Source organism: Carya illinoinensis, chromosome 16 (assembly GCF_018687715.1).
Source record: "Carya illinoinensis cultivar Pawnee chromosome 16, C.illinoinensisPawnee_v1, whole genome shotgun sequence".
In the NCBI taxonomy this organism is placed as follows: Eukaryota; Viridiplantae; Streptophyta; class Magnoliopsida; order Fagales; family Juglandaceae; genus Carya; species Carya illinoinensis.
The window spans coordinates 8,442,571-8,465,367 of NC_056767.1; the positions used below are offsets into that span (position 1 = coordinate 8,442,571).

The 22,797-nt window shown below is 37.7% G+C and overlaps 1 non-coding gene across 1 annotated transcript; it reads right to left on the minus strand.

The window, feature by feature from the left end:
- Positions 1–20,162: 20,162 nt before the first annotated feature.
- Positions 20,163–20,271, minus strand: LOC122300032. The gene has a single exon (XR_006239875.1). It is a non-coding gene; the product is annotated as a small nucleolar RNA R71 (small nucleolar RNA).
- Between the last annotated feature and the right edge of the window lie 2,526 nt (positions 20,272–22,797).

Below are 22,797 nucleotides of genomic sequence, written 5' to 3' on the forward strand. Positions count from 1 at the left end.
ATTAAATTAAATTAATCCATACCTATAATTACTCTAGCATCATGGGTCGCTGGTGCCTCATCATCTACATCTCCGGGTGTGACAGCATAAACTCGAGCTTGCACTGCTTGCCTTGGATTTGTTCTTCCACCACGTCTACCTCCATGGCTTCCTTGAACTGGTCTTAGACACTCACGGGCAAAGTAACCCTGCTGACCAAAATTATAACATCAAGCCCCACCAGAAGGGCACTCACCCACATGGGCTCTATTACAAACTTCGCAAACTGGCACACGTCCTCCCATGCGAACACCTAAGGATGCTTGCGGTCGAGTTCCAATCCGCTGAACAAATTTCTAAGGCAAAACCAAGCTGCTTCCTTCACCAGAAAAATTCCACCTCTTATGCCCTGGAGGGGAGCCCATAATCAGATTATTCTCTCGCTCTATAAGGGTGGCCACATTCACTAAGTCCTGAAAAGTGGATATCCAGTGACTGACCACCATACGGCATATATCAGGGCGTAGTCCCTCCTGAAAACGCTCAACTTGCATCTCCTCTGCGGTGATGAGGTGGGGAGCAAACCGCCCAAGTTCTATAAATCTTCGAGCGTACTGTTCCACTGTCATGCTCCCTTGAACCAAATTTGAGAACTCTCTTGCCTTTTGCTTCCTTACAGATGCGGGAAAGAAGCGATCATTAAACTCTTTCTTGAAGCGCTGCCAGGTCACACCGGCGAAAGATCCCAATTCTGATTCCAGTATCACCCTCTCGGTATCCCACCAATCAGAAGCGGTGCCTTGCAACAGATAGCTGGCGTAGAGTACCAGTTGCACCTCGGTGCAACCACACACCTCAAAAGTTCTTTCCAAGTCCTTGATCCACTTTCCAGCTTGAAGTGGATCCTCTTCTCCAGTGAAGTGTGGAGTCCTATGCGCCAGAAAGCTCTCATAGGTGCATTCGGCTTGCACCATGCTACTAGATCCTCCTGGGTAGAGCCAAGGCCCTCCCTGATATGGCCAAGGACCTCCTGGTTGTGGCCAAAGCCCTCCTTGTTGTGGACAAGGCCCTCCTTGTTGTGGCCAGGGACCCCCTTGTTGTGGCCAAGGTCCTCCTTGTTGTGGCCAAGGCCCTATCTGCTGTGGCCTAAAATTCTGCTGCATAAACTCCGTCATCTGCCGTATTGCTCGGATTATGGAGTCATCTCTTGATGTATTGTCCCGTGGCTCCTGAGTAGATTTCCTTGGTCTCACCATTTTTCCTGCCACCACAACCTTTGACCCCATTTAAGAAGACAAAAATGAAAACCAAAGACCAATACCACATAACAAGAAACATAAAGAAACCAGCTTACAAAAACATAACTAAATAAATAAAAACAAGCAACCAAGTTCAAACAAATAAAACAATAAAATAAAAACTTTACTTAACATAATTTTTAAAACACAACTTTAAAAACATTCTGGTACTACCTACGGGACGTGTGGTTTTACCCAGAGCCAAACCGCTCTGATACCACCTGTGACGCCCCCAAATCCCCACACACAGACACGGGGAAATCGAGATGTCTGAATGATGACATCACAGGTCACCACCCTATCGACGTGTGCCAAGTGTGTGGATAAGCAACGAAAGTGCACAAGAAACACGCAGTGAAAAGTAAAGTCAATAACTAAGTACTAGAATTTTTTCTTAATTTAAATACAAAGCTGTTCAAAACATACATAATAAAATATTACAAACACAAATATTATATCAAAGCCAAAAAGAAAATATAAACTCCACTCAGAACTCTGGCAGAGCCGCATCCTCGGGCTCAGCCTCGTTCTCCTCCTCCTCGAACTCTACACCAAAATCTACGGAACCAAAAATCGTACTGCTGGTAAGTAAACTCCAAACACCACTAGATAAAAACATATAAAACTCAAACAATATGCATAAAAGAAAAGCCAATGCACATGTCCCATAAAACCATATTTTTTCCACGCACGCCAAAAAACCAATTTGGCCCACAAAAACATATCCTTAAAACCAAGCCTCGCCATTATCCCAGATAATGGCCCAAACCACAATTTTCCCAGAAAATGGATCAGAAGCCTCGAAACCAAATCTGGCCATTTTCCCAGAAAATGGATAAAAAGCCTCAACACATCCTCGTCATTATCCTAGATAATGGCCCACATCCGAAAACCATAAAAACGATCCAATTATGCATGCACCATGATCTCTCCTAGGGATCATCCGCACACCCTGGCTCTGTGCCACACCGCAGGTAATGACTATGCGTGTGACACCTAAACGAGCGATGCCCAGACTCGCGCCCAGCGCGTCCCTGGCCAGGCCATCCTCTAGTCCTCGCCACTCTAGGGACCACGGAGTCGACACGACAGCGTTACCGTATCGTACGATCTGGTCGTCGCCCTGCGACAACCCAGGGGATGTCACTCAGTGTTATCCACTCCCGAGTGACCAGAGGAGCTCCACTGAGATAATAACCCATCCCGGCTTGGGCTCGTGAGACTCACACACCCGAAAACCATTTACGCCAATAAAACATGATTTTCTCAAATAAAATAAACTGCACATATACACAATATGCAACTCACGCCTCATGGCTCAAATAATCAAGTAATCACAAACAACCAAAACCAAGCACTCCGTCCTCAATCCATCCGACCCCCGAACTCCTCGGACTCAGTCCGGAATCAGCCAACCAACAATAAATATTTATTGAATGGGAAAAATATATTTAAATCTAAAAGTAGGGTTTGGAAAATACTTACAGCAGTATATGGTATTTTTAGAAAGCTCGCGGCGTTGCAAACGGCGGAAGGAAAGCAATGTAATAGTGAAATTTCACTGTGGTCGTGGGTTGTAAAATACCCACTTTTGAACAGGGACAAACTAAGGCTCGGGATTGATAGGGAATGGTCTAAGGATGTTTATTTAGCTAAGGGAAGTGGAGTTTGGCCGTGGGTGGCGGCGAAAACGGCGGAGGAAGGGCTGAAATGCCCAAAACGGAAACTAGCTCGTGGGAGCTGTTCCGGTGACTGTTAGAGGCTGGAAATGGGTGGGTTATGAAGGCAAGGAGTCGGTGATGAAGTGGTGAAGAGGTAGTGGCCAGAGGTAGAGCGACGACGGCAGATCGGAGCAAAAACCGTGTGGCTTGAAGGGCTTTTTTCGGCTAAACGGCGGCAAGGTTGGGGATGAAACTTGGTGGGGTGGTTCACCAGAGGGAGGGGAAGAAAATGGTGGTGGTGGTGTGGCTCACGGTGCCAGCGAGCGGCGACCCTGGGTGGCTGGCCAAAATGGCATGAGGGAGAGGAGAGAGAGAGAGAGTGCGCGGGAGAGAGAACCGGGGGAGGAGAAAAAGAAAAGAAAAAAAAGAAAGAAAGAAAATGAAGAAAAAAGAGAAAGAAGAAAAAAAAGAAAAGAGAAAAAGAAAAGATAATGGAAAAGAAATGAGGTCCAGTCCTCACTCCGGAAACCAAAAGAGATTTGCCGAAAACGATTTTTAAAAACTGTAAAACGACGAAATAAATTAAACATCGCATCAAATATATTAAAAACCAATTAAAATACATTAATTTAAAATAAATAAACTAATATATTAATTAAATTAAAACAACCCTGCAGTGAAAATACATGTAAAAGCGGGTCGTCACACCCATGGCAGATCACCACTTCCATTAGTTTTACCAACACCTCTAAGCCCTACCCTAGCCTTTCCAAGTCTCAGTTTTCCCCATTCAAAAATGGGTATTTTGAGACCCATGGCCATAGAGTATTTTGCACTACTACGTTGCTTTGCTGTTGCCTCTTGTACCTTTGTGATTATTCAAAAATTATTTTATAGTGCTATAAGTATTTTTCCAAAATAATTTTGAGATTTAATTATATTTTTGCACCAACTCTTATTTACTGTAAATTGGTTGGTTATGCCGGACTGAGTTTGTGGAGGCGAAGGTCGGATGGAATGAAGGACGGAGTTGTTTGTTTGTGTGATTGGTTGACTGTTGATTATAGGTTTCATGTCATGCATTGCATGGTGCATACATGTTCATGTTTGTAAAATGAAAACTGGGTTTTTAGGTGTTAAATAGATTTTTGGCTGCGTGTGTATCACAACCCCAAGCCAAGATGGGGCATTATCTTGGTGGAGCTCCTCTGGTCACTTAGGAGCAGAATATAATAGTGACGTCCCTTGGGTTTTCGTTGGGTGACAACAGGCTCAGACGATACGGTAACACTATTGTGCTAGAGTGTGTGGATACCTTGTCATGGTACGTGCTCGGCGTGGAGCTGGGTATCGCTCGTTACAAAGTCACATGCATGGTCGTTATCTGCAGTGTGACGATGAGAGCTAGAGTGTGTGGATGATCTCTAGGGGAGATTATAGTGCATACAGTAAAATTGGATAATTGGTTTTGATAATTGGATAATGGGCCATTTTCTGGGAAAATGGAAAGTTTTGGATAAAGGACATATGGACCATTTTCTTGGAAAATGGTGGAATTTATTATGGGCCATTTTCTGAAAAAATGACAGATGTTATTTTTAATGGACTTGGTTTTGGGCCAAAATGGGATTTTGTCTTGCGTTTGAAAATATTCATTTTCGGGGAAAATGATTTTTGGACCTCATGCATCTGTTCTCATGTGCATGCATATTTGCTGGTTGCATCTATATATTTTATCTCGTGAGTTGGTTGGATTATTACTTACCTGTTGTATCATTTGGTGGTATAGTAGATTTTGATGCAGATGATGAGGAGGCTAAGACTGAGGAGGCGACTCTGTCGGAGGAGTGATTTGGGTGCCTCTTGCTTGTATATGTTGGAAATTATTTTCCTAATTTTAAATTATATATTTTGGTTTATGACTTTGTTCCTAGAAATTTGGAATATTTTTGATACACTTATGTTTAAGCAAATTTGTATTTAAGCAAATTCTAGTACTTAGTCAACTGACCTTAATTATTCCATTGCAGTTTTGTTGTATACGTGTTGTTTGTACACACACTTAGTATTTAGCGATAGGATGCATGACCCGTGTTGTTATTATCCAGACGCCTCAATTTCCACGTGTCTGTACATGGGTATTGGGGGCGTCAGAATGTCTCCTCTAACATGATGGGTAGACCACTAAGTGCTGCATCTGCTACTTGATAACCGCGGATTTTAAAGGTGGCTTAAAGTACCTATCCGGAATTTATATAACGAACTATGTAATGATAATAGTAAAAAAATAAAATTACAAGAATATTTGGTTCACTACTTTGGTTCATATATACAACTTGTCAATTTGTTAGAATATGATACAATTTTATGATGGTCCATCACTACAACAAATTTGACACTTTGGTCCATATTTGGTTACACAGTTCAGTTGAGATGAGATGAGATGTTTTGAATAGTAATAAATAAAATATTGTTATAATATAACTTTTTAAGATTAGTTTTGTATTGGGATTTGAAAAAGTTAAATTGTTTATTATATTTTGTATGAGAATTTGAAAAACTTTAGTTATATGAGATGAGATAAGATGAGATTATTTAGTTTTGGTTAACCAATCCTGGTTTCATCTCAAAAAGTCCTAGCAATCGAATAATGTGATGTTCAAACTAATAGTACACCATTGGAACATACATACTTTTATATTCGAACATATACCATTAGTTCGAATGGGCATTCCATTAGGAGAAATGCTTACATTTAGGGTGTGAAGTATTGAGTTTTGTTTGAACCTAAATCATGTCTTTTGAATGAAAATATATTGAATTTTGAACATAGAAAGGTAGTTTGAATGATGATATGCCATTTGAATTGACAGTGTTCTAGTTTCATTAAACTTCTAAAAAAATAAATAAATAAAAGAAAAACACCGAGATGTATAAACATGTTTACATGATCCCCATTGTTTAAAACCATTAAGTAGATTCATTGTGTAATAGATTAGAAGTATAGTCAGAATTTCATTTGTATCTCTCATATCCTTAATTTTCTGTAATTATGCTATGTTAGAATCTTTCCTATTAGTTGTATTTCCTTATTTACTTTGGCCATATTCAACTATATATAGACCTCCTTTGTATAGTTTGAGATATATAGAAATATACAATTATATAATTCTCTAGAACTCTTTGTTTCAACATGGTATCACAGCCATTTGTCTGAGTTTTTTCTTTTTCCTATCCGTGCATGGCCTTTTTTTGTTTTTCATCAAACCAGATCTTGAGAGGAGTCCTAAGAATTTTATTGACATTTTTGTGTCAACTGAGTCTTGCTCCGCTGTCACACGTGCCCCCATGTGCCGCTCACAAAGTCTGCGCATCGATCCATGTGCTACACGTGCCCAACCTATCCATCAGCTTCCAACCTCAATCAACCCATTCCGCTCAGCCCATTTTGCATAGCCCAGCCCAAGTAAGCCTTCCAAGCCCTTTTGTCTTTATTTTTCATTTGTGCCTAGCCCACATCAACCCAATCCAACCCACAACCCGTTGACCCGATGACCCATTGACTGTCAGATTGTTGACTGTTGGCCCAAATAAAAAAACCTCCAGCAGTATGTCTCACCCCTCTCCCAACCTTGACAACATTGTTCGTCCTATTGATAATATTTTAGACGGCTCTAATTATAATATGTGGGCCCAAAATATGGAAGTTTCTCTTAAAGGCCGAAATTGTGGCGCTATGTTTCTGGTGATACTCTTGCACCCAAGTAACATGATGGTGAGAGTGTTGATGTGTTTGCCTGCCGGCTTGAAGATTGGCATAGTATTCATTATAAAATATTGTATTGGTTTATCAATACTGCTGTTCCATCCATTCATAGCTTGCTTCCCAAGCTTGGTAATGCTAAAGTTGCTTGGGATTTTCTAGCTTAAGACTAAGCTTTATCAAATGTGTTAGGAATCAGGTCAGTCTATTGCTGATTTCTATTCTCAATTTAATAATCTTTGGAAACAGTTGCTAATCCCAGACTCAAATGTTCTAATGAGATTGAGTTGTTTGCCACCTACCGTTCGGGGTGATAATCGACCCCTTCGACGCGGTTTTTGGGCAAAACCACTACCAACCGATGAGAGGAAAAATGGTGGAGCAACCGACTGTAACCGGTCGACGGGGAGGAGAACAACTGACCGTACCGACTCCGACAGTTCTCTGGCAGTTCACGTTTGGTTCTCGATTCCCCCCACGGCGGCGTTGTTCGTCTGAGAGAGTAGAGAGAGAGAGTTGCAGAGGAGAGAGAGAGGGTTAGAAACACAGAAACAGGGAAGAAGAAGGAAGAAGACGACTATCTAATATCTAAACAGCGCCGTTTGGTTTAATAACGCCGTTCTATTTTCTTTTCACCTTATAGACAAAACGACGCCATTTGGTTTAATAACAAACGGCCGTTTAATTTGTGTGTAAAACACAAATGTAGGAGTAAAACGACGCCATTCCACTTAAACTTAAGTGGAACGGCGATGTTTCATATTGATAAAATTTAAAAAAAAAAAAAAGAGTATTATTACATCGGCCGGTTCAGTAGTTTGTCCCGGTCTCAAACTGTGACCAAACCGATGATAGTTGGTTTTGCTAAAAATTTGCCCTCGCCGACCGGTTCCTTAGCAGTTTCAGCCTGTTCCGGCCTCCAGCGACCGATCTGAGTCGATCACGGCCGGTTCCATAGTTTCTTGTACACCCCTACCTACCATGATCTTTGTAAGTTTATGCATTTTATGTTGGCACTTTGTGAGGATTTTGAATCTACTCAGGCCACTCTTTTGCATCACACACCTCTTCTCACTCTTGAAACTGTAGTTGCTCGACTTATTTTCGAAGAGAATTGTCTTTCCACCATGCATGTGCAAACTCAGGATTCAATTCTTGCTGCCATCCCTAAGACTACATTTGGGTCTTCTTCAGCCTTGAGCCATTTTCCTTCTTCGTCCTCAAAGACTATCTTATGCAAATACTGCAAACCTTTGAGTCACTCTATTATGGAATGTCAAAAACTGCAAAACAAAATCAGTCTCGGGCCCCCTCGTTGCAAGCTGCTGCAGTGGTTCCAACTGCTCCCTCTACTCTTGAGTCTGCTACTGAGCCTTCTTCAGTATCCACTACTCTCACTGCTGTTGACATTGAGGCATTAACTCATCAGGTTTTATCCCGGTCTTCTAGTGCTTTGTCTGTCACCTCAGGTACATCTCCTTGGTTTTTTGATTTTGCATGTTGTAATCACATGACCTCTAATTCCACCATTTTTTTCACAAAAATCTACTTTGTCACTCAATCCTAGCATATATACTGCTGATGGTTCTTATTTATCTGTTAGTCAATTTGGGTCCATTTCCTCTCCTACCTTATCTATTGACAATACCTATCTTGTTCCCAAGTTGTCCTTAAATCTCCTTTCAGTTGGTCAACTTTGTGAATTATGTCTTAAGCTTACCTTTCCTAATGCTGATGTTGATGTGCAGAATCCACAGACGGGTCAACTCATTGGAACATACCGTAAGATCGGATGTCTATTCGAGCTCGCTTCTTTGTAGCTTCCATCCTATCTGTCCCGCTCCATTGTTGCTCCTGCCATCTCTTCCCATTTATGGCATTCTTGGTTGGGTCATGCCTCTATACCTCGTGTCGATCTTTTTGCCTCCCAATGTCACCTAGGTTCTATAGGGTTTGAGTCTTTTGATTGTGTCTCCTGTCAACTTGGAAAACAAACTCATTTACCTTTTAATATAAGTGAATCTTTTTCGACTACACATTTTGATTTGATTCACTCTGATATTTGCGGTCCTGCACCCACTCCTACTGAGGGGAGATCTCGTTATTTTGTTATCTTTGTTAATGATTATTATCGTTATACATGGCTATACTTGTTACTGCATCGATCTGAGCTTGTTCGTGTTTACCAAACTTTTCCCAAAATGGTCCAAACTTAATTTTCTCGTACCATTAAAGTTTTTTGTTCACATAATGCCATGGAATATAATAACAAAACTCTCCTTAAGTTCCTGAATCAAGAAGGCACACTGTCCCTATACCTCTCAACAAAATGGTCGTGCAGAATGGAAACATAGTCATATGCTTGATATTGTAAGAGCTCTTTTACTTTCTGCTTCTTTACCTGAAAAGTTTTAGGGTGAAGCTGCTCTTACTGCTTTGTACACAATCAATCAAATTCCCTCACCTACACTTCATAACAAATCTCCTTATTGAGTTTTTGGTTGTGCCTGTTTTGTTACACTTCCTCCTCATGAATGGACCAAACGTGAATACCATTCTCGGTTATACTGTTTTCTTGGTTACGGCTTAACTCAAAAAAGTTATCGTTGTTATGATCCTATCCCCAAATGTCTTTGAGTCTCTCGTCATGTGGAGTTTTGGGAACACAAACCATTTACTAGTATATCTACGTTCACCCCTTCCTCTTCTAATCACTCACTCATATTCACTGATCCCTCTATTGCTCTATTTTATGACTCTTCTACAGAAATTCTGAACTCCTCAAATAGTTCTTCCATTGCTGCACCCAATCCAATTGATGCGTTTGATGGACCACCTACCACACAGCCATTCCTCAGTCTTCTCCACTCCCCGAACCTTGTCGTTCTAGTTGGGTATGTGTTCCTCCTGCTCATCTTCATGATTATCATTGTTTCTCTGTCCTTGTCACCCTCCACAAGCCTCACAATTATCGTGAGGCTTGTACTAACCCTCTATGGCAGCAAGTTATGTCTAATGAATTGAATGCTCTTATCAAAACACAAACTTGGGATCTGGTGGACTTGCCTCACAGTAAAGCTACAGTGGGATGTAAGTGGATTTATAAAATCAAGACTCGAGCAAATGGATCAATTGAATGCTACAAGGCTCGACTTGTTGCAAAGGGGTTCACCCAGGAGTACGGGATTGACTATAAGGAGACTTTTGCTCCTGTTGCTAGACTTACCTCTGTCAGATCTTGTAGTTGCTACTGTCCAACGCTGGGAACATTTTCAAATGGATGTTAAAAATTCCTCCCTTAATGGTGATCTTACTGAAAAAGTTTATATGTAGTCTCTACCTGTCTATGATCATCCTCTACATAAAGTTTGTCGTCTTCGTCGCACACTTTATAGGGCTCAAATAGGCTCCTCGAGTTTGGTTTGAGAAGTTTCAGTTAGTGGTTTGTCAACAAGGCTTTCTTTTTAGCCCATATGATTACACACTCTTTCTTCGCACTACTGGGGCAGGTACTATTCTTCTTCTTCTCTATTTAGACGATATGATTCTTATTGGTAATGATATTGTTGGTATTCGAGATCTTCAAACTTTTCTTAGTCAAAATTTTGAGACAAAGGATTTGGGGCATCTTAACTACTTCCTTGGCCTTGAAGTTACTTCAAGTCAAGATGGTTATTATCTCACTAGAGCCAAATTTGCCTCTGATTTACTTTCCAAAGCTGGGTTGACAGATAGCAAGTTAGCCACTAGTCCCCTTGAGTAGAATATTAAGCTCCTAGCCACTGACAGTTCCCCACTTGCAAATGCAACACTTTATCAACAATTAGTTGGCAATCTCATTTAGCTTACTGTCATTAGGCCTGACATTTCATATGTAGTTCATTTGGTCAATCAATTTATGAGCGCACCTCAATCTACCCATTTTGTTGTAGTTCTTCAAATTTTAAGCTACGTCAAGGGTACTCTATTCATGGTTTGCACTTCTCATTCCCAGTCCTCTCTAGAGCTATAGGGATATTCTAATGCAGATTGGGCTGGTGATCCTATTGATCGTCACTTCACCACTGGTTATTATTTCTTACTTGGTACTTCTTTGATTTCATGGTGTAATAAGAAACAGTCCATTGTTGCCCATTCTAGCACTGAGGCTGAGTATCGTGCCCTCACGGATACGACATATGAACTTTGTGGTTACGCTGGCTTCTGATAGATATGGGTGTTCCTCAATCACTACATTCTCCTCTTCATTGTGTTAAACATAGTGCCATCCAGATTGTGCACAATGATGTGTTTCATGAGCGTATCAAATATATTGAGATTGATTGTCACTTCATCCGCCACCATCTTCAGCAATGTGTCCTCCAGTTACATTCAATTCTTCTAATGATAATCTTGCTGACATTTTTACGAAATTACATCCATCTGGTCAGCTTGGTGATCTTGTTTTTAAACTCCAATTGACTTTGCCACCAAGAATTTGAGTGGAGATGTTAGTGTATATATTTGTATCTTAGAATATCTCTAGAATATTATATCATGTCGTTAATTTCTTGTAATTATTCTAGGTTAGAATCTTTCCTATTAGTTGTATTTCCTTATTTACTTTGGCCATATTCAATTATATATAGGCCTCCTTTGTATAGTTTGAGATGTATAGAAATATACAATTATATACACTAACATAAATATCAATCCTTTGGAGAATGTGCAGACGAGACATTCAAGACACATGTTTGATTACTCTATTTGGGACTTAGGGGCAATGAAATCACTTTAAAACAAACATTAACAATCAAATGCCTGCCAATTGTATAAAATTATGGAACGTATATACAGCAAAGTAATAGCAGCTTAGAAGTACTGGATGTATAGTGTATAGCAATCTGAATTTTTCTCCTTTTGGTAAGGGTATGGTGAGTTTTTCTCCTCGTTCCTTGGGAACAAAGAGTATAGTCTTTTGCATAGTTTGTCTGAAGAGTTTGTGAGAATGGAGGATGAGTTTTCTAATCTCTACGAGGGTATAAAATTGACTAAAGAAGGGAGACAACAAGTAGTTGTACAAGAGGAAGATGTTATGATTTCGAGGGTAGCAAATAAGGAGGTGCATAGAGGAGCTTTTAGAACCACAATGACCAAAATATCAAAAGTTGAAGGGCACACAGTTTTGAAAGAAGTGGAATGTAATAGGTTTTAATCAAGTTTCAAGGGGGAAAAGGGAAAAATAGAATCATGCAAGGGCGTCCATGGTCCTTTGATAAGTATCTCGTGAGCTTAAAAGAATGTGATGGTGATGTAGTGTCTGAAGATATTAGCTTATCCTCTGAACCATTTTGGATACAATTTCATGATATGCCTTTTGCTTGTATGATTAAAAGCATGGGGGGAAAGGCTTGGTTCAACAATAGGCCAAGTGATTATGGTAGATGTTAACGATAGTGGTACGAGCTGGGTAAAGTTTTAAGAGTAAAAGATTCTGGTAGACATCACAAAACCATTGGTGAGAGGTTTTTTCTTAAACATTGGAGATAGGTTTTGGATTTCCTTCAAATATGAGAGGTTGTCCAACTTCTGTTTTCATTATGGTATAATTAAACATGCCAATAGAAGGTGTACAAAGTTGGATTTAGTAGGTTAGGAGACAATATGTAGATTCAATATGGCACATAGTTAAGGGCAGGCATATAGGCCAACCAAAGTGGCATTCATAGAAAATCTCATAGAAAATCGTGAGGAGTTTGGGAAAAGGAAACCACCGGCGACATTAAATAGGGTAGCTCTGCTAAGTTATGTCTTGAAAATGACAAAAAAGGAAAGGAGCTACGAGAGGATGCAATTACAGATCTAGTACTACAAGATTCCACAAAATTAAGAAGTAATCAGTTGATAGATGCTGAATTGGTCATAAGTTCAATGGAGGAAAGCAAGGTAGTGTTGACCTATAACAACTGGAGACAATTTCAAAAAAGAATGATTCTTCAATCATAACTTTTATGTGGGAAAATGAAAAAATTTTATCCAAGATTTCAGTAAGCAACTTGATGCTAACCTTTCCTCATAATGAAGGTCACATAGTTGATACCATGCATGGCAGTAGCCAGATATGTTTTCCTTCTACAACCCTTAATAATATGGTTGTTAATGTGGACAAAAAGAAGACATAAAAGAAGACATTATCCAATTGGAAAAGGAGAGCTAGAGATGGAAAAATAAAGGGATACTGTTACAAAAACCAAAATCCACCCTTTTATTAGGGATGACCAACAAACATAATTGGCAGAGGTTGTCCAATAGACCTGCCAAAGATTATGATTCTATTATGCTGGAACTATCGGGGGGGCTTAGGAACCCTTGGACATTTTGTGAACTCCATCTTTTGGTGAGCGAAAAGCTCACACTCTTGATTTTTCTTATTGAAACCAAGTGCAAAAGAGACATACTAGAAGCTATTCATAAAAAATTGGGGTTTGAAAGCAGTTTCGTGGTTGATAGTATTGGGAGAAGTGGAGGTATTGCTTTTCTATGGAAGAAGGAAGTACAAGCTGAAGTAAGTACTTTTTCACAGAGTCATATTTCTCTGATCATAAACAATTCTATCATGGATAAGAAATGAACTTCGATTGGTTTCTATGGGCATCCTGTAGTAGCAAAAAGGGTGGAAAGTTGGCAATTGTTGAGGCTGATTAAGCCTAGCAATAAATTAACATAGATGTGCATGGGGGACTTTAATAAAATTATTTCTCTAGAAGAGAAGTTTGGAAAAGCATTTAGACCATACAAACAAATGAAAGTATTTAGAGAAGTACTAGAAGAATGTGAATTAAGTGATTTGGGCTACAAGGGGTATAAATATACATGGTGTAATAACATGGAAGGAATAGAGTTCACAAAAGATAGATTGGGCAAAGTGTTGGGGAATAGTGATTGGCATTCCCTCTATGATCTTATAGATATTTATATTCTTCCTGTCCAAAGCCTTGATCACTACCATTTGCTCATTTCTTGCCCTAATCAAGAGAGGGATTTCATGTGTACGCGGAAAATTTTTAGATATGAGGCCAGTTGGGCAAGAAGGGAAGAATGTAAAGATGTAATGAAGAAAGCTTGGGGGTGTTCACTTCTTTTTTCTAGTAAAGCAGAGACCACATGTGGCACCCCTGACTCCCACGTACAACAAAGCATAAATCGTGACACTAGGATGATTACAACACAGGCCACACATCCCAACAACAAGTACTTAGTGCTTAGTGTGTGAACATGCACATAGGTATATAGAAATAATCGCAGCAGAAAATAAAATAGTCAACTAAGTACTAGAATTTTTAATTACAGAACCGAATAAATAAAAGTCCTTCAAAAAGTTATATAGTTATCCAGCATTATAAAGTAAATGCCAATATACAACAGCCAAATAAGAAAACAGATCCCATAGCCAACAAGCGACCACAAGTCATTCCTTTGGCGGAGCCAATCCCTTTGGCTCGACGTCAACCTCTACATCAAAATCTATGATTAAATAATACATAATTGTGGGGTAGGAATACCACGTGAGATTATGAGTCTCAGTATGGAACCAACCAAACAATCGACCAAATAAAAGATTTTTAAACAACCAACATGTATGCATGCACATGATTAAACATTCATGAGACCAAAACCATCATTTTTTCTGAAATGACCACTTTTCGAAAGCATGCTAAAATTCTCATTTGGCCCAAAACATGCCATTAAATAGCATCCGCCATTTTCTCAAAAAATGGCTCAAATATAAATCTACCATTTTCCTAGAAAATGGCCCTCGTATCAATTTAATCATAAACCACCATTTTTCCAAAAAATGGCCTGACATATCTATTTATCATAAACTGCCACTTTTCCAGAAAAATGGCCCATATAAGTATCTATTAATTCAGTCACTATAGACGGGAATCATAGGAGGGACTTACCACCATCCCTATAGCTTGCAATGTAGGCGGGAATCACAGGCAAGACTATACCACCGTCCCTGATCCCTACATTTCCTTTTTCTTTCTTTCATTATTTTCAATCCATTCATTACGCATGTACCCCAAATCCTTTCTTAACACAAAAAACCTTGTTTTCAAACATGATACATGAAAGTGCATGCAAACAGTTGATTTGATGTCATGGCATAACACATATAAGATAAAAATACACCAATCACAGTCCAACTCCACAAATAAACCCATCCTCAAATCCAGCCCAAGGCCCCCATCCGACAACAACCACAATCCATAAATCCACACTTCTTGGATCCAAGGTCCGTCACAACTAATAAGATTGCAGAAAATAAGTTGGTGTAAAAATATACTTAAATCTTAATAAATTTTTTGAAAAATTACTTACAATGGCAGAAGGAAATTTTAGAAGATCAAGGGTGACGCCAAAAGTGGCTAAGCAGCAGTGGACATTGATTTTACAAAGACTAGCTTTGTGTTCAAAATAGGGAAAATAGAAGAGGAGCTAAGGGGAAGCTTGGGCTAGGCATGGAGGAGCTAAGGGAGGTTGGAGGAGCTAATGGTGGTTGCTGGTGGCTGTGGGTGGCGGCATGGAAGGCAGATTGGGGCCAAAGAGGTAAATCCTAGTGAGAGATAGAGAGATCATGTGAGGGGCAGCTTGGAAAGAATGGTGGTTGGGTTAGGTGACTAGGGTGTTCACCTCACCAATGGATGGAGAAATTGTGGGTTTTGTGTGCTGTAAAGAGAGAGAGTGGCTGAGAGATGGAGGTTGGGTCTACTGAGGTGGTGGTCATCGGTGTGTGGGGAGGTTGGTGAGATGGGCGGTGATGCCACAAGGCGGCACACGGCTGGCTGGTGATTTAGGGATGCACGGGTAGAGAGGGGAAGGGGAAGAGTCGGACGTAGGGGAGAGGAAAAAGAGAGAGGGAAAGAATAAGAAACAAGAAGAAAAGAAAAGAAAAAAAAAAGAAAAAGAAAAAGGGAGGGAAATTAGATCAAGGCCCTTCATGTTGGGGTCTTAAAACTGATTCAACGAAGAGGATTAAAACAATAGTTTAAATCAAAAACACAGTAACTAAGTGAAATAAAATAGTAAAACCCAACAATAAAAGTAATTTAAAATAAAGAGCCAATAAATAATAGACAGTAAATAATAACGAGAAAAGCTCATTAAAATAAAGTACACAACTTAGGTAGTGATAACGATTAAATACAATAAGAATAATAATAATAATAATAGTCAATTTAAAATAAAAGAACTAATAAAATAATTAGTAAAATAACTAATTAAAAACACAAGGAAATGAGGGATGTCACACCACAAAGAGAGGCTTTGATAGTTGTAGGGACAAGCTGATTTGTTGGGCCTGGCTTGGATATAAGAAGTGTTTCATCTCATTTCATCTCATCATTATAACTTTTCCAAATTTCTACACAAAATATAATAAACAATTCAAAATTTTCAAATTCTAAAAAAATAAGAATATTAAAAATTAATATTCTAATAATATTTTATTCAATTTTCAACTTTCATCTTAACTCACTATCTAAATGGCACCTAAAACAATTCATGGCAATCAAAGAAAGCTTATAACTCAGAAGATAGAAATGACTAGGGAGCTGCAATTTTTTAACCAAGGTCATTCCATTGTGTCTATTAAAGACTTACAAAGAAAAGTTTATTGTTTTCTTGAAGATATGGATATGAAGTGGCGCGAGAGAGCTAAACAATGATTGATGCAAGAAGGAGATAGGAATACCAAGTATTCTCATATGTGTGCAAACCAAAGGAAGCAAGCTAATTGAAATACAAAAGGTATCAAATGGAGAGGGGATTTATGCAACAAGACAAGAGGAGATCATTAGCATGTTCCAATCCCTTTTATTAGGATCTATTTACTACATCACAACCAGAAGGGATTACTGAAGTACTAGCACAAATTGGCCCATTAGTAACAGAAGACATGAATATTGCCTTGCTAAAAGGCTTTTTTAGAACAAAGACAGAAAATGTTGTATTTGAAATGAATCCTTTTAGCTCTCTAGGACCAGATGGGTTTCGAGCTATTTTCTATCAAGATCATTGGAGTATACTGTGGAGTGATGTCATTGGTGCAATTAAGGAAATCCTTTGTACAAGGATGGGATTTGATGATGTGAATACAACTTTCATAGCCCTAATTCCAAAGAAACAATCTCCCATTATAGTGTCTAATTATCACCCTATTAGTCTTTACAATGTTTTCTACAAAATAATTACAAAGGTGTTGGCAAATAGGCCAAAACTTATTCTTCTAGGGATAATATCTCCAATACATAGTACTTTTATGCCAGGTAGACTAATATCTAATAACATTATTATGGCATATGAAGCTATGCATACTATGTAAAATTGAATCAGACGAAGAAAAGAAAGGCTACATGGCCATTAAGCTAGATATGTGTAAGGCGTATGATAGAGTTGAATATAATTTCTTGAAAACTGTTATGCAGAAAATGAGGTTTGACAACATATGGATTGAATTAATTATAAAGCATGTAAGCACTGTCAGTTATTGATCTATTCTCATAAATGGAATCCCACAAGAAGATTTTAAGCCATCAAGAGGAATAAGACAAGAATATCTTTTATGCCCTATCTATTCATTCTATACTCTAAAGTATTAAGATCTACTTTGAATTATGCTAAGCAACAATGACATATCTTAGCAATCCCACTTGCTCGAGGCTTTTTACACATTAACCATTTATTTTTTGCATATGACAACCTTATCTTTTGTAAGGCAATTCATTATAATGTAGTAGACTTTTTAGACTTCTCGAAGTATATGAGCAAGCATTAGGTCAAAGATGAAATATAGAAAAAAATCAATATTATTTAGTAGCAATACCAGTAAAGAAGATCAGGAACTCATCTTGGCCACAACAAGATTAGAGCATCAGTATCTTATCTAAAAATTTTGGGGCTACCTTCCTATTTGGATAGACACAAATCCAAAACTTTCAAATCAATCCTAGCAGAACACAACATCTTCCAACTTCACCAACTTCAATCATTTAGGAGATGCTTGGGGAATGAGACGAGATGAGAATTTTGTAAATAGTAAGATGGTTTGTGAATAGTAATTAGATAGTTTGAGTCAAGTATTTCTTGGATTTTGGGAAAGGAGAGAGAAAAAGTTGAAAAAAAAATTATAGAATTAAAATCTTGTTATAATATTCTTTTTTGGGATTAGAAAAAGTCAAATCGTTTTTTGTTTTATATTTGAAAGTTTGAAAAAGTTGTTAGTGATTAATTTTAAAGTGTTTGTATTTGAATGATATGGAAGGAAATAAGATGTGAGATATGATGAGATGGTATAGAATGAGATAAAAAAAAACTCTTCCAAACTTCCCTTTAATCTTCAGGAAAATCATTCAAACATCCAAGCTAACATGTTCCTAAGTAAAACAATAAAAGTAAAAGGAGAAGTGATAGGGAAAGAGAACTTACAATGGCCTATGATGAGTGCACGAAAGTGCACTCTAAATACCCTATTATTGGATTAAAATGTTAAAATATTGTGAATAGAAATCATAGGAATTAATGTGTATTATTGAATTGAGTTTCTATTTACGTTGGAATACTCTTAAGCAATTTTTTATGTTTAATTTTAGAGTTTATAAAAGATCAAGTCAAAGTTCAGTCAAATTCAAAGGATGAATTTCATGGGGTTTGAAAGCAATTTGGATCAAGAAAAAAAGGCAAAAAATCACAAAAGAAAACTGCAAGAAGTTCAAATCCGAAATTTGCTAGGAGACAGCCTGGACAAACTTTAGTATTTTGATTGTAAGTTTCTACTCACATATTGAATTGATGCAATTCTTGATGTATTAGAAAGCTATTGTAAAGGGCTATAAATTTGTCCCAAATAAGTGTTTCTACATTCAAAATCATGAAGTACGTATATGGCTGCCAAGATTAATCCTAAAATTTAGGCGATTGTTTTATGCGGAAATTATGAAGACATTAGGATTTCTTTCCTAGCACGAAATATGGGGGAGGAGAGGCATAAGAGATAGATTTGAAGAGAGGATAAAATCACTTTCACGGCCACCGTTTGCTTTATTTTTATTTGGAGATGTTTGTTATCCATTATATTTATGGGTAACTAAATTCTCAAGTAGGGTTAGGGATGAACTTGCACATTAGATGGTATTTTTAATTTATGTATTTGATTTTCAATTATTAAAATTCTTTTATTTGATCATTCTCAATTAATTTTTGATATTTTCTTCCAATAATCATAGAATTTAGTCTGTTTATAGATTCAGCCACGCTTTTTTTATTGAATAGATTGGTTCTTTGATTATATTTGGATCAATTAATTATCTATATTGATTTAGTTCAGTTCTTTGCTGCAATATCATTTCCTGAGTATATTGTCGTCGTTGGATTTTCTCAATAGGGATAATAATTTACGTATTTTAGAAGTGGTGAATGATTTTTCAAAGGGTTCCCTTTGGTTTAATTTTGATTCATAAATCTATACCTTCCGATTGGAAATTTTGGGAATTGAGTTATTCAATGAATTAAGAATAATTAAAATACCATATTTGTGCAAGGGATTTTTGACGCTCTACTATTCGTCAATTTTGAGTACTTCTTCCATTAGTAACTTTGCTTCACTTTAATTTACATTTAAAATTAATTTTTTTTCTCCATTAATTATTTAATATTTTTATTTACTTTCCTTGTTCCTTCTGCTATTCTTTTAATTTGTCCCATTGTGGAATTGACACCCTAAATCTGTGCTACAACTATCGTGTTATTCTTTGGGCGTAATTAAGTTTTGGCACTGTTGCCGAGAAGACGGTAGAAGAATTGTTAGATAGTTTTTTTTTAGTAATTTGTAAAGGCGGTAACTTCATTCTCTCTTTTAGCTTGCTGCATCTTTATTTTATTTCCTTTTTCTTTTTGTATTTTTTTTTGTGTTATATTTTTCTCTACTTTGCATGCACAGGTATACAGACGCCTTGGGTCGGTTTGCTTGTAAACCAGTGTTAGAGTTATAGTCAGAGTCTAATTTTTCTAATCATTTGTTTGATAATCCATCTAGTCCCAAAAAAATAAGTGTGCTTGAAGATCATCCTAGGACTCTACATGAGTACCTTTACCCTACATGCATCGCAACACCATCATGCATTATATTTCCACCAAATATTCCTCCAATGGATTTCAAACCAGGTATAATATAACTTCTCCCTACTTTTCATTGTTTAGAGAGTGAAAATTCATATGTGCATATTAGGGAGTTTGAAGAGGTTATTGCTACATTTCATGGTCAACCTGACACTAAAGACGTTGTTCGACTTAAGTTCTTTCCTTTCTTACTAAAGGATAAAGCGAAGACTTGGATGTAATCATTGAGACCACGGTCGATTCGGTCATGGGCTGAGATGACTCAAATTTTTTTCAATAAATACTTTCCTCATTATAAGACTAATACTTTGAAAAGGCAAATCTCAACTTTTACACAAAAGGATAGCGAGACTTTGTATCAAGCATGGGAACGTTTTAAAGACTTACTTAGCTTGTGTCTCCATCATAGTTATGAAAGATGGCGTCTAGTTAGCTATTTTTATGAAGGTCTCACTCCTAGAGAGCATCAATTTGTTGAAATTATGTGTAATGGTGAGTTTTTCCATAAGGACTCGGATGAGGCAATAGAGTATTTGAAAGAACTTGTAGAAAAAGCTCACAGATGGACAAGACCAAATGCTTTTGACAGTACTAATCGAGCATGCTCCAATCAAACTCATTCTAGTGGAGGCATCTATCATCTCAAAGAAGAAGATAACTTGAAGGCAAGGATGGAGGGCCTAACTAGAAAGTTAAAGGAATTAAAGATGAAGGAAACTATGGCAACTCGTATTATTCCCCAAGTTGATGTCTCTAAACTTTGTTTTATCTGTCAGTGAGTAGATCATCTTGCACAAGATTGCCTAACACTTGCTGAGATTAGAGTAGTGTATGAGGAATATTGCAATTCTCTTGGCATGTATAAAAAACTAGTTTCACCCTACTCAGATACATACAATTATGGTTGGAGAAATCATACAAAATTTTGCTAGAAGTCTGAAAACCAGCCGCTTGCACAACCCACTAGATCATATCTTGCACCATATCATGCATCTTTTTCTTCTAGGAACTCCTTAGAAGATACTTTACATGCTTTTATTGAGGCACAGGGTAAAACAAATCAAAAGTTTGAATATTTGATTATGCATGTTGTTGAAGAAAACAAAGAGTTAAAGAGCCATGTATTCAAGATGATGAGCTACTTGAGTTTGAATGAGCATGGCAAGTTCCCTTCACAACCTCAATCCACACCCCAAGGTCAACATATGGTGCAAGGAAATTTGAAAGAGGTCAATGCCATTGTGACAAGAAGTGGTAAGTCCTTACACATCCCAACAACTGATAAGGTAGAGGATGTTGAAGAGGAACAAAGCAATGATAGTGCTGAGTTCCCCAAGGAAGCAGAGGTAATCAAGAGCCCAGTCAAGGTACCATTTCCTCGAGCTTTAAAATCTGGTATGCAAACTTTAGATTCTAGTAATGAAATCTTGGAGAACCTCAGGCAGGTAAAGATTAACCTTCATATTTTGCATGTCATTAAACAAGTTCCCACTTGTGCAAAAGTTCTTAAAGATTTATGTACAGTTAAGAGGAAGCAGCATGTTAAGAAGACAACATTTCTGACAGAGCAAGTTAGTGCTTTAATTGTGCAGTGAATTCCTCCTAAGTACAAGGATCCTAGTTGTCCAATGATTGCATGCAGTATTGGAAATCATGAGTTTGGGCAAGCATTGCTAGATTTAGGAGCTAGTGTTAATTTGATGTCTTATTTCAATTATTTGCAGCTTGGTTTGGGTGAAATTAAGCCTACTTCTGTTGTGCTTCAGTTGGCTAATTGTTCAATTAAGAAATCGAGAGGGATAGTTGAGAGTGTTTTGATCCAAATTGACAAGTTTTATTATCGTGTTGATTTCTTAATTTTGTACACTCAGTCAGTTGTTGAGTTTAACTCTAAGGTTCCTCTCATATTAGGTATACCTTTCATTGCTATGGCTAATGCACTTATAAATTGCAGGAATGGGTTGATGAAACTATCTTTTGGAAATATGACCATGGAGGTTAACATTTTCCATATTGAGAAATAGCCAATAGATGATGTGTGCCACCAAACGTACATGATTGATGCACTCATAGACAAGGGAGTTCACACAACTCATGATTTTGATCCCCTTGAATATTTCCTTGTGAATTCTGAGTTTGATACTATTAGTGATTCATCTGATGTTGTTAATATTTGTACCTTTTTTTTTTATGAAACTCAGGAATATGGCATACAGGCTTGGCAATAGAAATTTGAGGAGTTGCCTAAAAAATGTGGAAAATAGATTCTTGTAAGTATGACAACAGTAAGGAAAACTTCGGTTTAGGTGGACTGGCCCCTTTGTAGTGAAAAATATTTTTGAAAACGAGGCGGTAGAAATAGATGTTCTAAGGAGGGTCAGATCTTTAAAGTAAATGGTCAACTCCTTAAAGTATTAATTGATAGGCAAGTTTTGGAAGTGGAAGACATTCCACTTCTGGATCCGGTCTATCAACCATGACAACACTACAAAGGTAAGTTTCTTTTTTTTTTTTTTTCCTCTTATTTTCTTTCTTTTTCTTTTTCTTTGTTGTTGTTTTATTTGTTTCCGTTTGTAGGTTAGTTTCATTTTGTCATTTCAGGTTACCATTTGTGATGGTTAGCAAACTACCCATGTCACTCATCAGGTGTATTCTATCCTTTTTAGTTACTCCCTATTAAATTTTGATTCTTAAATATTGAAGACAATGTTTCATTTAAGTTGGGGTGGTGGTGGTGCAAATTTAGTATTTAAAATGCTTGTTGGAACTCTGTGGCATATTTTTATTTGTCAATTTTTTGCATCACAAGTGCATCCTTTTCACATGTGTACTCATTCTCATTCATAGTCATCTTTGTGAATTCACCAAACCCACCATAATCATTTTTTACTAAAGTATTCACAGAATCCCTAATGCACTCATCCAAGCTTTGAGGTAA